The following is a 12,334-nucleotide window of genomic DNA, read 5'->3' on the forward strand; positions in this document are numbered from 1 at the left end:
GATGGGCAGTAAATGCTGGGCTAGCACATTCCATGGGAAAACAATTTGGGAAATGGTGGTGAGTCAGAGTCCTGGGAATTAACAAGTACCATCAGTCCTCTCACATTCTGCTCCTCCTCCTTTGGCTTTTCTTATTGTCATTCACACCTGTTCCTCCCCTTTCTCCTGCCCCTCCAATTAACCTGCCCTCCTGTCTCTAACTTGCTGACCTCTCTTCCTCTCCATCTCCCCCTCCCCCTCCCTCTCGCTATTTCCTCCTCTCTCTTGGTAAATGAGGGAAGGTAGTGCCTTGCAGTATAACTCCAGCTTTAATAGCGTGTATCTGTGTCTCCTCTCTCGTCCAGAGGGAGAGTGAGAATGGGTTACTTCAAAGTCAACAAACAGAGAGCAAAATCCCGCTAATTACAACAGAGTGAGTTCCCGTTTGCTCCAGGTTGATGTCTTTGTTCCAGAAAACTCCCCTCCCAGACTGCTCAGTAACCCGACAGCCATATCAGTAAACACCTACTGGAGCACAGCAACCAGGGGAGTGGGGATCGTGGGGAGTGGGGATCGTGGGGAGGGCATTGGGACAGTGGGGATCATGGGAGTGGGGTATAGGGGAGTGGGGTATAGGGGTCTCAGTTTAGGGGAAGTGAGTTTAGGGGATTGGGGTTGAGGGGAGTGAGTTTAGTGGTGTGTGTTTAGGGGGAGTGGGGTTTAGGGGAAGTGGGGTTTAGGGGAGTGTGGTCGAGGGGTGTAGGATTTACGGGAGTGAGTTTACGGGAGTGGGGTTTAAGGGAGTGTGTTTCGGGGAATGGGGTTTCAAAGAACAAAGAACAAAGAAAATTACAGCACAGGAACAGGCCCTTCGGCCCTCCAAGCCTGCGCCGATCCAGATCGTCTATCTAAAACTGTCGCCTATTTTCTAAGGTTCTGTATCTCTTTGCTTCCTGCCCATTCATGTATCTGTCTAGATACATCTTAAAAGACGCTATCGTGCCCGCGTCTACCACCTCCACTGGCAACGCGTTCCAGGCACCCACCACCCTCTGCGTAAAGAACTTTCCACGCATAGCCCCCCTAAACTTTTCCCCTCTCACTTTGAACTCGTGACCCCGAGTAATTGAATCCCCCACTCTGGGGGGAAAAAGCTTCTTGCTATCCACCCTGTCTATACCTCTCATGATTTTGTACACCTCAATCTGGTCCCCCCTCAACCTCTGTCTTTCTAATGAAAATAATCCTAATCTACTAAATCTCTCTTCATAGCTAGCGCCCTCCATACCAGGCAACATCCTGGTGAACCTCCTCTGCACCCTCTCCAAAGCATCCACATCCTTTTGGTAATGTGGCGACCAGAACTGCACGCAGTATTCCAAATGTGGCCGAACCAAAGTCTTATACAACTGTAACATGACCTGCCAACTCTTGTACTCAATACCCCGTCCAATGAAGGAAAGCATGCCGTATGCCTTCTTGACCACTCTATTGACCTGCGTTGCCACCTTCAGGGAACAGTGGACCTGAACACCCAAATCTCTCTGTCCATCAATTTTCCCCAGGCTTTTCCATTTACTGTATAGTTCACTCTTGAATTGGATCTTCCAAAATGCATCACCTCGCATTTGCCCTGATTGAACTCCATCTGCCATTTCTCTGCCCAACTCTCCAATCTATCTATATTCTGCTGTATTCTCTGACAGTCCCCTTCACTATCTGCTACTCCACCAATCTTAGTGTCGTCTGCAAACTTGCTAATCAGACCACCTATATTTTCCTCCAAATCATTAATGTATATCACAAACAACAGTGGTCCCAGCACGGATCCCTGTGGAACACCACTGGTCACACATCTCCATTTTGAGAAACTCCCTTCTACTGCTACTCTCTGTCTCCTGTTGCCCAGCCAGTTCTTTATCCATCTAGCTAGTACACCTTGGACCCCATGCGACTTCACTTTCTCCACCAGCCTACCATGGGGAACCTTATCAAACGCCTTACTGAAGTCCATGTATACGACATCTACAGCCCTTCCCTCATCAATCAACTTTGTCACTTCCTCAAAGAATTCTATTAAGTTGGTAAGACATGACGTTCCCTGCACAAAACCATGTTGCCTATCACTGATAAGCCCATTTTCTTCCAGATAGAAATAGATCCTATCCCTCAGTAACTTCTCCAGCAGCTTCCCTACCACTGACGTCAGGCTCACCGGTCTATAATTACCTGGATTTTCCCTGCTACCCTTCTTAAACAAGGGGACAACATTAGCAATTCTCCAGTCCTCCGGGACCACACCCGTGTTTAAGGATGCTGCAAAGATATCTGTTAAGGCCCCAGCTATTTCCTCTCTCACTTCCCTCAGAAACCTGGGATAGATCCCATCCGGACCTGGGGACCTGTCCACCTTAATGCCTTTTAGAATACCCAACACTTCCTCCCTCCTTATGCCAACTTGACCAAGAGTAATCAAACATCTGTCCCTAACCTCAACATCCGTCATGTCCCTCTCCTCGGTGAATACCGATGCAAAGTACTCGTTTAGAATCTCACCCATTTTCTCTGACTCCACGCATAACTTTCCTCCTTTGTCCTTGAGTGGGCCAATCCTTTCTCTAGTTACCCTCTTGCTCCTTATATATGAATAAAAGGCTTTGGGATTTTCCTTAACCCTGTTTGCTAAAGTTATTTCATGACCCCTTTTAGCCCTCTTAATTCCTCGTTTCAGATTGGTCCTACATTCCCGATATTCTTTCAAAGCTTCGTCTTTCTTCAGCCTCCTAGACCTTATGTATGCTTCCTTTTTCCTCTTCGCTAGTCTCACAATTTCACCTGTCATCCATGGTTCCCTAATCTTGCCATTTCTATCCCTCATTTTCACAGGAACATGTCTCTCCTGCACGCTAATCAAACTCTCTTTAAAAGCCTCCCACATATCAAATGTGGATTTCCCTTCAAACAGCTGCTCCCAATCTACATTCCCCAGCTCCTGCCGAATTTTGGTATAGTTGGCCTTCCCCCAATTTAGCACTCTTCCTTTAGGACCACTCTCGTCTTTATCCATGAGTATTCTAAAACTTACGGAATTGTGATCACTATTCCCAAAGTAGTCCCCTACTGAAACTTCAACCACCTGGCTGGGCTCATTCCCCAACACCAGGTCCAGTATGGCCCCTTCCCGAGTTGGACTATTTACATACTGCTCGAGAAAATCCTCCTGGATGCTCCTTACAAATTCTGCTCCATCTGGACCTCTAACACGAAGTGAATCCCAGTCAGTGTTGGGAAAATTAAAATCTCCTTTCACCACCACCCTGTTGCTCCTACATCTTTCCATAATCTGTTTCCATATTTGTACCTCTATCTCACGCTCGCTGTTGGGAGGCCTGTAGTACAGCCCCAACATTGTTACCGCAACCTTCCTATTTCTGAGTTCTGCCCATATTGCCTCATTGCTCGAGTCCTCCATAGTGCCCTCCTTCAGCACAGCTGTGATATCCTCTTTGACCAGTAATGCAACTCCTCCACCCCTTTTACCTCCCTCTCGATCCCGCGTGAAGCATCGATATCCTGGGATATTTAGTTGCCAATCATGCTCTTCCCTCAACCAAGTCTCAGTAATAGCAATAACATCATACTCCCAGGTACTAATCCAAGCCCTAAGTTCATCTGCCTTACCTACTACACTTCTTGCATTAAAACAAATGCACCTCAGACCACCAGTCCCTTTACATTCATCATCTGCTCCCTGCCTGCTCTTCCCCTTAGTCACACTGACTTCATTATCTAGTTCCTTACAGGCTTTTGTTACTACCTCCTTACTGTCCACTGACCTCATTTGGTTCCCATCCCCCTGCCACATTAGTTTAAACCCTCCCCAACAGCGTTAGCAAAAGCACCCCCAAGGACATTGGTTCCAGTCAGGCCCAGGTGTAGACAGTCCAATTTGTAATAGTCCCACCTCCCCCAGAACCGGTCCCAATGTCCCAAAAATCTGAACCCCTCCTTCCTGCACCATCTCTCAAGCCACGCATTCATCCTGACTATTCTTTCATTTCTACTCTGACTATCACGTGGCACTGGTAGCAATCCGGAGATTACTACCTCTGAGGTCCTACTATTTAATTTGGCTCCTAACTCCCTAAACTCTGCTTGTGGGACCTCATCCCGTTTTTTACCTATATCATTAGTGCCTATGTGCACAATGACAACTGGCTGTTCACCCTCCCCCTTCAGAATGTTCTGCAGCCGATCTGAGGCATCCCTGACCCGTGCACCTGGGAGGCAACATACCATTCGGGAGTCTCGTTTTCGACCACAGAACCGCCTATCTACTCCCCTTACAATCGAATCCCCTATGACTATAGCCCTTCCACTCTTTTTCCCGCCCTTCTGAACAGCAGAGCCAGCCACGGTGCCATGAACCTGGCTACTGCTGCCTTCACATTTGTCCAGATTAAACTCCATCTGCCATTTCTCCGCCAAAGTCTCCAACTGATCTATATCCTGCTGTATCCTCTGACAATCCTCATTATCCGCAACTCCACCAACCTTTGTGTTGTCCGCAAACTTACTAATCAGACCAGCTACATTTTCCTCCAAATCATTTATATGTGCTACAAACAGCAAAGGTCCCAGCACTGATCCCTGCGGAACACCACTAGTCACATCCCTCCATTCAGAAAAGCACCCTTCCACTGTTACCCTCTGTCTTCTATGACCGAGCCAGTTCTGTATCCATCTTGCCAGCTCACCTCTGATCCTGTGTGACTTCATCTTTTCTACCAGTCTGCCATGAGGGACCTTGTAAAAGGCTTTACTGAAGTCCATATAGATAACATCCACTGCCCTTCCTTCATCAATCATCTTCGTCACTTCCTCAAAAAACTCAATCAAATTCGTGAGACATGACCTCCCCTTCACAAAACCATGCTGCCCCTCGCTAATAAGTTCATTTGTTTCCAAATGGGAGTAAATCCTGTCCCGAATCACTGACGTAAGGCTCACCGGTCTATAATTTCCTGGATTATCCTTGCTACCCTTCTTAAACAAAGGAACAACATTGGCTATTCTCCAGTCCTCTGGGACCTCACCTGTAGCCAATGAGGATACAAAGATTTCTGTCAAGGCCCCAGCAATTTCTTCCCTTGCCTCCCTCAGTATTCTAGGGTAGATCCCATCAGGCCCTGGGGACTTATCAACCTTAATGCTTTGCAAGACGCTCAACACCACCTCCTTTTTGATATCGACATGACCGAGACTTTCTACACTCCCTTCCCTAGACTCATCATCCACCAAGTCCTTCTTTTTGGTGAATACTGATGCAAAGTACTCATTTAGTACCTCGCTCATTTCCTCTGGCTCCACACATAGATTCCCTTCTCTGTCCTTGAGTGGGCCAACCCTTTTCCTGGTTACCCTCTTGCTCTTTATATACGTATAAAAAGCCTTGGGATTTTCCTTAATCCTGTTTGCCAATGACTTTTCATGACCCCTTTTAACCCTCCTGACTCCTTGCTTAAGTTCCTTCCTACTGTCTTTATATTCCTCAAGGGATTTGTCTGTTCCTAGCCTTCCAGCCCTTACAAATGCTTCCTTTTTCTTTTTGACTCGGCTCACAATATCCTGCGTTATCCAAGCTTCCCGAAACTTGCCAAACTTGTCTTTCTTCCTCACAGGAACATGCTGGTCCTGGATTCTAATCAGCTGACGTTTGAAAGACTCCCACATGTCAGATGTTGATTTACCCTCAAACAGCCGCCCCCAATCTAAATTCTTCAGTTCCTGCCTAATGTTGTTATAATTAGCCTTCCCCCAATTTAACACCTTCACCCGAGGACTACTCTTATCCTTATCCACAAGTACCTTAAAATGTATGGAATTATGGTCACTGTTCCCGAAATGCTCCCCCACTGAAAATTCAACCACCTGGCCGGGCTCATTCCGTAATACCAGGTCCAGTACGGCCCCTTCATAAGTTGGACTAACTATATATTGTTTCAAGAAGCCCTCCTGGATGCTCCTTACAAATTCTGCCCCTGACACTGTGAGTCCCAGTCAATATTGGGAAAGTTAAAATCCCCCACCACTACAACCCTGTTACCTTTACATCTTTCCAAAATCTGTCCACATATCTGCTCCTCTACCTCCTGCTGGCTGTTGGGAGGCCTGTCGAAAACCCCCAATATTGTGACTGCACCCTTCCTATTCCTGAGCTCCACCCATATTACCTCGCTGCATGACCCCTCCGAGGTGACCTCCCGCAGTTCTTTTGGGCCTCCTTATCTCGAGAGACAATGGATACGCGCCTGGAGGTGGTCAGTGGTTTGTGAAGCAGCGCCTGGAGTGGCTATAAAGGCCAATTCTGGAGTGACAGGCTCTTCCACAGGTGCTGCAGAGAAATTTGTTTGTTGGGGCTGTTGCACAGTTGGCTCTCCCCTTGCGCCTCTGTCTTTTTTCCTGCCAACTACTAAGTCTCTTCGACTCACCACAATTTAGCCCTGTCTTTATGGCTGCCCGCCAGCTCTGGCGAATGCTGGCAACTGACTCCCACGACTTGTGATCAATGTCACACGATTTCATGTCGCGTTTGCAGACGTCTTTATAACGGAGACATGGACGGCCGGTGGGTCTGATACCAGTGGCGAGCTCGCTGTACAATGTGTCTTTGGGGATCCTGCCATCTTCCATGCGGCTCACATGGCCAAGCCATCTCAAGCGCCGCTGACTCAGTAGTGTGTATAAGCTGGGGATGTTGGCCGCTTCAAGGACTTCTGTGTTGGAGATATAGTCCTGCCACCTGATGCCAAGTATTCTCCGAAGGCAGCGAAGATGGAATGAATTGAGACGTCGCTCTTGGCTGGCATACGTTGTCCAGGCCTCGCTGCCGTAGAGCAAGGTACTGAGGACACAGGCCTGATACACTCGGACTTTTGTGTTCCGTGTCAGTGCGCCATTTTCCCACACTCTCTTGGCCAGTCTGAACATAGCAGTGGAAGCCTTACCCATGCGCTTGTTGATTTCTGCATCTAGAGACAGGTTACTGGTGATAGTTGAGCCTAGGTAGGTGAACTCTTGAACCACTTCCAGAGCGTGGTCGCCAATATTGATGGATGGAGCATTTCTGACATCCTGCCCCATGATGTTCGTTTTCTTGAGGCTGATGGTTAGGCCAAATTCATTGCAGGCAGACGCAAACCTGTCGATGAGACTCTGCAGGCATTCTTCAGTGTGAGATGTTAAAGCAGCATCGTCAGCAAAGAGGAGTTCTCTGATGAGGACTTTCCGTACTTTGGACTTCGCTCTTAGACGGGCAAGGTTGAACAACCTGCCCCCTGATCTTGTGTGGAGGAAAATTCCTTCTTCAGAGGATTTGAACGCATGTGAAAGCAGCAGGGAGAAGAAAATCCCAAAAAGTGTGGGTGCGAGAACACAGCCCTGTTTCACACCACTCAGGATAGGAAAGGGCTCTGATGAGGAGCCACCATGTTGAATTGTGCCTTTCATATTGTCATGGAATGAGGTGATGATACTTAGTAGCTTTGGTGGACATCCGATCTTTTCTAGTAGTCTGAAGAGACCACGTCTGCTGACGAGGTCAAAGGCTTTGGTGAGATCAATGAAAGCAATGTAGAGGGGCATCTGTTGTTCACGGCATTTCTCCTGTATCTGACGAAGGGAGAACAGCATGTCAATAGTCGATCTCTCTGCACGAAAGCCACACTGTGCCTCAGGGTAGACGCGCTCGGCCAGCTTCTGGAGCCTGTTCAGAGCGACTCGAGCAAAGACTTTCCCCACTATGCTGAGCAGGGAGATTCCACGGTAGTTGTTGCAGTCACCGCGGTCACCTTTGTTTTTATAGAGGGTGATGATGTTGGCATCGCGCATGTCCTGGGGTACTGCTCCCTCGTCCCAGCACAGGCATAGCAGTTCATGTAGTGCTGAGAGTATAGCAGGCTTGGCACTCTTGATTATTTCAGGGGTAATGCTGTCCTTCCCAGGGGCTTTTCCGCTGGCTAGGGAATCAATGGCATCACTGAGTTCCGATTTGGTTGGCTGTATGTCCAGCTCATCCATGACTGGTAGAGGCTGGGCTGCATTGAGGGCAGTCTCAGTGACAGCATTCTCCCTGGAGTACAGTTCTAGGTAGTGCTCAACCCAGCGGTCCATCTGTTTGCGTTGGTCAGTGATTATGTCCCCCGATTTAGATTTGAGGGGGGTGATCTTCTTGATGGTTGGCCCAAGAGCTCTCTTCATGCCATCATACATTCCTCTGATGTTTCCGGTGTCTGAGGCCAGCTGAATATGACTGCATAGGTGTTGCCAGTAGTCGTTTGCGCAACGCCTAGCTGTTCTTTGTGCAGTACTTCTGGCTGCTTTAAGTGCTGCGGATGTTAAATCGCTGGGGGCTTTCTTGTAGTTCAAAAGTGCAATGCGCTTAGCGGCTATGACAGGTTCCAGCTCTTCATTATGAGATTGAAACCAGTCTGCATTTCTCTTCGCACTTTTGCCGTAGGTGGTCAAAGCTGACTCATAGATGGCGTCTCTGATGTGGGCCCACTTGGTCTCAGCATCCCCTGTGGGAGTGTTTTGAAGGGCTGTTACAAGTGAATTTAGAAATTTTTGTAACAGCTGTGGGTGAGAAATTCTGCTCGTGTTGATGCGCGGGTGGCCCTTCTGCTTGGAATGATGCAACTTCTTTGGTCTGAGTCTAACCTTGCTGCACACCAGGGAGTGGTCGGTGTCGCAGTCCGCACTGTGGAAGCTGCGTGTGATTTGAACACTGTTTAAGGCGGCTCGCCTTGTGACAATGAGGTCTAGCTGGTGCCAACGACGTGATCTTGGGTGCCTCCATGAAACCTGGTGACAGGGTTTAGTGTGAAAGAACGAGTTGGTGATGCAGAGGTTATGATAGGTACACAACTCAAGCAGTCTCTGCCCGTTCTCATTCATCCTTCCAACGCCATAGCGTTACAGTACAGCTGTGATATTCTCCTTAACCAGTAATGCAGCTCTAAGTTCATCTGCCTTACCTGTTAAACTTCTCGCATTGAAACAAATGCACTTCAGACCAGCGGTCCCGCTGTGCTCAGCAACATCTCCCTGCCTGCTCTTCCTCTCCATCTTACTGGCCTTATTTACTAGTTCCCCCTCATTTATTTCACTTGCTGTCCTACTGCTCTGGTTCCCAGCCCCCTGCCACACTAGTTTAAACCCTCCCGAGTGACGCTAGCAAACCTCACAGCCAGGATATTTCTGCCCCTCCAGTTTAGATGCAACCCGTCCTTCTTGTACAGGTCCCACCTGTCCCTGAAGAGATCCCAATGGTCCAGATATCTGAAACCCTCCCTTCTACACCAGCTGCTCAGCCACGTGTTTAGCTGCACTATCTTCCTATTTCTAGCCTCACTGGCACATGGCACAGGGAGTAATCCCGAGATTACAACCCGAGAGGTCCTGTCTTTTAATCCCCACTCCCCTAAACCCACTTTTGGAAGGTCGAATGCAGGTGGGAAGTCTACAGTAAATGGCAGAACCCTTAAGAGTATTGACAGGCAGAGAGATCTGGGCATACAGGGCCACAGGTCACAAAGTGACAACGCAGGTGGATAAGGTAGTCAAGAAGGCATACGGCATGCCTGCCTTCATCGGTCGGGGCATAGAGTATAAAAATTGGCAAGTCATGCTGCAGCCGTACAGAACTTTAGTTAGGCCACACTTAGAATATTGTGTGCAATTCTTGTCGCCACACTACCAGAAGGATGTGGAGGCTTTGGAGAGGGTACAGAAGAGGTTTACCAGGATGTTGCCTGGTCTGGAGGGCATTAGCTATGAGGAGAGGTTGGATAAACTTGGATTATTTTCACTGGAACGACGGAGGTGGAGGGGCGACATGATAGAGGTTTACAAAGTTATGAGCGGCATGGACAGAATGGATAGTCAGAAGCTTTTTCCTAGGGTGGAACAGTCAGTTACGAGGGGACATAGGTTTAAGGTGAGAGGGGCAAAGTTTAGAGGGGATGTGCGAGAGAAGTTCTTTACACAGAGGGTGGTGAGTGCCTGGAACTTGTTGCCGGGGGAGATGGTGGAAGCAGGTACGATAGAGACGTTTAAGAGGCATCTTGACAAATACATGAATAGGAAGGGAATAGATGGATACGGACCCCGGAAGTGCAGAAGGTGTTAGTTTAGGCAGGCATCAAGATCGGCGCAGGCCTGAAGGGCCGAATAGCCTGTTCCTGTGCTGTACTGTTCTTTGTTCTTTGTTTAGGGGAGTGGGTTTAGGAGTGCTGTCAAGGGAGTGAGACTTGAGGGGAGTTGAGTTCAGGGGATGTATGTTCCAATGGGAGATGTGATGTTTTGAGTCGTTTGGTGTCAATGGCCTGAATGTTGTTTGTTTTCAAGACTCAAAGGTCAAAGGCAGTGGTGGGGATATTGGCATGTACCTGGACAAAGGGGTTTGTGGGTCGAACTTTGTGCACTGTTTCATGCTAAAGTGTTTTATTCTTTATTGTCAGAGATCTATTCTGATAACAAATGCTATTTGATAGCACAGAAAATGCAGTGAAGCTCAGTGAATATATGTATATCGCATTTATTTGCACTGAGGATCTGCATTGCACGGACAGACCTGTGTACATATTATCCAGGAGTCGGTCTTTCACCTCAACAGTCATGTAACCTCACTTGAGAGTTGAGTAATTGATCAGACTTTGGATCAAAGCACGGAGGCAGAAATCCACGCAGTACATTGCAGTTCCAGGTGTCCGAACACAACAGAGTGGAGAGGAATTAACTGTAAGTATTAAACAAAACGTTTTCCATTTTTTTATGCCTTTCCTGAAATTCCTAACCAACGCTGCAGTACATGTTCCACACGCACTGACTCTCACTGGGGTACGGGTTCCACACACACTGACTCTCACTGGGGTACGGGTTCCACTCACACTGACTCTCACTGGGGTACGGGTCCCACACACACTGACTCTCACTGGGGTACGGGTCCCACACACACTGACTCTCACTGGGGTACGGGTCCCACACACACTGACTCTCACTGGGGTACGGGTCCCACACACACTGACTCTCACTGGGGTACGGGTCCCACACACACTGACTCTCACTGGGGTACGGGTTCCACACGCACTGACTCTCACTGGGGTACGGGTTCCACACGCACTGACTCTCACTGGGGTACAGGTTCCACACACACTGACTCTCACTGAGGTACGGGTCCCACACACACTGACTCTCACTGGGGTACGGGTCCCACACACACACTGACTCTCACTGGGGTACGGGTTCCACACACACTGACTCTCACTGGGGTACGGGTCCCACACACACTGACTCTCACTGAGGTCCGGGTTCCACACACACTGACTCTCACTGGGGTCCGGGTTCCACACACACTGACTCTCACTGAGGTCCGGGTTCCACACACACTGACTCTCACTGGGGTCCGGGTTCCACACACACTGACTCTCACTGAGGTACGGTTTCCACACACACTGACTCTCACTGGGGTACAGGTTCCACACACACTGACTCTCACTGGGGTACGGGTCCCACACACACTGACTCTCACTGGGGTACGGGTCCCACACACACTGACTCTCACTGGGGTACGGGTCCCACACACACTGACTCTCACTGGGGTACGGGTCCCACACACACTGACTCTCACTGGGGTACGGGTCCCACACACACTGACTCTCACTGGGGTACGGGTCCCACACACACTGACTCTCACTGGGGTACGGGTCCCACACACACTGACTCTCACTGGGGTACAGGTCTCACACACACTGACTCTCTTTGGGGTACGGGTTCCACACACACTGACTCTCTTTGGGGTACGGGTTCCACACACACACTCACTGGGGTCCGGGTTCCACACACACTGACTCTCACTGGGGTCCGGGTTCCACACACACTGACTCTCACTGAGGTACGGTTTCCACACACACTGACTCTCACTGGGGTACAGGTTCCACACACACACACACTCACTGGGGTCCGGGTTCCACACACACTGACTCTCACTGAGGTACGGTTTCCACACACACTGACTCTCACTGAGGTACGGGTTCCACACACACTGACTCTCACTGGGGTACGGGTTCCACACACACTGACTCTCACTGAGGTACGGGTTCCACACACACTGACTCTCACTGGGGTACGGGTTCCACACACACTGACTCTCACTGAGGTACGGGTTCCACACACACTGACTCTCACTGAGGTACGGGTTCCACACACACTGACTCTCACTGAGGTACGGGTTCCACACACACTGACTCTCACTGAGGTACGGGTTCCACACACACTGACTCTCACTGAGGTACGG

At 49.2% G+C, this 12,334-nt stretch overlaps 1 protein-coding gene across 2 annotated transcripts in view; it reads left to right on the plus strand.

Moving 5' to 3' along the window:
* Window positions 1-10,452: 10,452 nt before the first annotated feature.
* aoc1 (amine oxidase copper containing 1) overlaps window positions 10,453-12,334 on the plus strand; it is a 222,085-nt gene continuing 220,203 nt past the window's right edge. Inside the window, exon 1 of one of the 2 annotated variants that reach the window (XM_068031031.1) lies at window positions 10,453-10,779. The gene's annotated coding sequence lies outside the window, so the exon portion shown is untranslated. The remainder of the gene's footprint in view (window positions 10,780-12,334) is intronic. The other variant, XM_068031030.1, reaches the window with a different exon arrangement.

This window comes from Heterodontus francisci, chromosome 5 (assembly GCF_036365525.1).
Source record: "Heterodontus francisci isolate sHetFra1 chromosome 5, sHetFra1.hap1, whole genome shotgun sequence".
Classification (NCBI taxonomy): Eukaryota; Metazoa; Chordata; class Chondrichthyes; order Heterodontiformes; family Heterodontidae; genus Heterodontus; species Heterodontus francisci.